Genomic DNA, 3,620 nt, shown 5'->3' on the forward strand with positions numbered 1-3,620 from the left:
TGCCTCACGTTTCTATCTGCTCTGCTCTGCTCTGCTCTGCTCTCTTCCCTTATTAGGGGAGGCTTGTCGTTTCTTTGGCGCTAGGATAGAAAGCGCTCAGTTGGTGCTGTCGTTTCTGCCTCTTTGGTATCAGTGGTTTCAACGTTTGAAAGATGCGGCGTGGCTGTTTTTGGGCGTGCTCTATGCAGCAGAGTCGCTGTGAAGTAAAATGAGATGGAATATACTTTTACAGTACACCAATAATCCTATTATACCTCCCTTTCAAAAGGGAATAAAATATATCATACATGTTGTACAATAAGTGTGTTCACCTAGGAAGTATAGAAAAAAAAAGGGCTCTGTAAATTCACGCCCTGTCACGCCCATTAACTTTTCCATGTTGATAGGGCCTTACGAATAGTTGATACTTGTTAACAGTTACTGGCAGGTGGCTGATAAACTGTAACTCCTGGCTTTCAAGGCAGAGGCTTGGTAGCTTTGTTTAGGTGTGGTTGTCAATAAAATGGTGAATGCGTTGTATTTCTGGTTCTGCTTTTCAGAGATAATGCATAAGGGACCTGTCATGTTTAGTAACCTAAGTGTTGAATATGGCATTCGGGTAAGGGAAAAAATTGCTCATCATGCTGCTCCTGAAATACAAGATAGAAACTTCAAAAGAAGTCTCAGAATAAGGAATCTGAATGGCGGTGGGGGAGCAGGGGAGAGATTCCACTTTCTATGTTATTGGTATTAAAAGTAACTGCTGAAAGTTAGCTGTTGGTGCATGATTCACCAGGCAAAATGAAAAATGGTCAGAGCATTTTAGCCAGTTTGACCAAACCGGATGCTTTGAAACAGGAATTCTGCTTGATTTTCTTTAGTGACTTATTTCTTATAGCATAAGAGAATTGCACATGGGTTTTTGTGTTCTTTGGGAGTTTCCTGGGTGTATAAAACAGGATGTATAACATCCCCTTTTTTTAAAGGGCAGTCTTCCTCTCTAGGCCTGTAAATTGCTGTAAACTGTATGAAAAAACTCCTGAAGACTACTTCCCAAGGGCTCCCAGAACCTTTGGATAGTAGCTTTTTATAACCACTCCTCTTTAGCTGAGCTTGTGTAGGGTGCCATGCAAGGCAATGGAGCCCGACGCATGCACTACAATCCACTTTACCTATCCCACTTCTGGCTCAGAGTCTTGGTCTCTGGACTCTAGGTCTGTTCATCTGAGCTTCTGTAATGTTTTGAACAGTGATACAGGTCTAAACACATGTCGATGCGGTTAATTTTTTAAAGATAACTCACTAGCCCTCTAGGTGCATGCTATTATTTAAAATACATTTCTGCAGCACTTGCAGGCTGAACATCTTGGGGCCTGTTGTGTGATATGGCATAAAAATTTACAGTAGATGAGATCCCTTACCCCACAAGAGCAAGGAGGAGGTGAACAAGCAGATGACTGTGGTAATAGCAGAGGTAGCTGAACAAGTTATATAGCCTAATATGTAGCCACAGATTTCAGTATGTATTTTTTTTTTTAAACAGAGTGGTAAGTGTATTATGCCTGCATGAGAAAACCAAAGTACAGGGGGGGTGAAGTAACTTGAACAAGTACAGGTGACAAGGCAGTGGCAGAAGTAGGGTTAGCACCTCAGCTTTCTGGTTCCTAGGGTCCTGTCTGGTGTCTTAGGGCAGGCTTACCACTATACCTAGACTCAGAGGAAATCCTCAAGGCAGGATCATTCCTCTCTAAAACTACTGTAGACAAGTGACTGTCTAACCTGTTATTAAAAACTTCCATGGATGGAGATTCCACAGCCTGTCTAGATAGCCTGTTACACTGCTTGACCAACCTTATAGTGAGAAAATTCTTCCTATCATCCAACCTGCATTTCTCTCACTGCATTTTAGGGGTCACTTCTTCTGTCCCCTATGGCCAAACAGAATAGTTTGCTATAGGGGTCAGCAACATATGGTCCATTGTCTGTGGAGCCATTGGATCTTGGCCTATGGTTTAGTATGGCCTTGCTTGAACAACAGCCTGGTGGTGGGGAGAAGTGGACCAGTTGGGTCGGCAGCATTGGGTTGTTTCAGACCAGAGCCAAGTTGATCCAGCCTACCTATGTAAAACCTTGTTGACTGCTGGTCTATCACTGTCCTCTTTATAACTACTCTTCAGGTATTTGAAGCCCGATAGCAAATCCTTCCTTAATCTTCCCTTTCCCAGGTTGTATCATCTTAGTTCTTTAAATTTCCTTCATAAATTATGTTTCACAGACTTCTAATCACTTCTGTTGATGTCCACCAGACTCCTTCTAACTCTTCTATGTCTTTGTTGAAGTACAATGCCCGAAACTGGACAAAGTACTTCAGATGAGACCTCACCAGTGTGCAGTAGAGTAGCAGAATCACTTCCCTTGACTTGCAAGTAACACTTCTATCAATTTAGCCCATAATGCTATTGGCTTTTTTTTTGGCAACAAGAGTATATGCACTGTTGGTATATATTCGTTTTGTAGTCCTCTTTGCCTCCAGCATCCTTTCCTACAAACTTTTGAATACAAGTATAGAGATGCAAATTGTAAAATCATGTTGTGGCCACTCTGATAAACATGTAGGGGTTTGTCAGGGCTAACATTCAAAATGCATGTTAAATAAAGCTTGATTCAGGCTTGTAAATAGGATATCCCAGACTCTGCTTTTAAATAACTGTCATTCACACAGTGAGAAATCAAAAGAATAAATCAGTATGGGAGCTGACAAACAAAAATATATTTCTATAAATAGCAGTTCAGGAAATCAAGCATGACATGATCTTTGGCAAAAGCCTGTGACTTCCTGGAGAGGGTGACCTTGAGGCTGAGATGTTAGAACTACTTGCCCATGCTAAGATTTGACTGTTTATGAGCTAAGGTGTTAAAAAATGGCACTGAGGTAGTAAACTGAGTTAGCCTGAATCAGGCAGAAGGTAGGGAACTTTAACAACTGAACCAGTTGGTCTCTAAAGGTGTATACCTGGAGCCCTTTCAGAAGGGCAGCAGCTGGTATGTTTTAATTGTTATGTTTGAACAAGCTGAGGATTCAAATGCAGCAAAAGCTTTAGCTTCTGAAAGGGCTCCAAATACACGTGCCCACATCCGAAGGGACCACCCAGGCCTATTCTGAGTGCATCTGTAGATGAATAACATTCCTACCTCTGCCAGGGGTGACTTCATAGACCTTGACTTATCACTTCTTTGAGTCTTGATCCTGACTAACTGTAAAACAGGGCGAATCCTAGTTTGCTCCACGGGGCAAGTTGAGCATGAACAGAGCTGAGGATTGAAAGTAGAAGCAGTAATGATTACGGATGACTTTGGCAGTGAACACAGTGGGCTGATGGCCAAGCTGATGTTGCTCTAGTAGTGACGAGTATACACATGGTAGGAGCATTCAATAGAGGTGCACTGATATATTGTTCCATATTGGATATGCACTGATAAAAGGAAAATTGACATTATTGGCAATCAGCATTTTTTGTCAAGTGTAGTTGATAACGTCACCGATAAGTGCCACGTGCAGCCGCACCATGCTCGTGGTCAAGAATGCAGCCGGGCAGCTTGGACAGCAGTGTCTGGCCAATAGGTCTGTGGGGGAGAAGGGA

The sequence above is a fragment of the Crocodylus porosus genome, unplaced genomic scaffold (assembly GCF_001723895.1).
Source record: "Crocodylus porosus isolate Cpor-Errol unplaced genomic scaffold, CroPor_comp1, whole genome shotgun sequence".
In the NCBI taxonomy this organism is placed as follows: Eukaryota; Metazoa; Chordata; order Crocodylia; family Crocodylidae; genus Crocodylus; species Crocodylus porosus.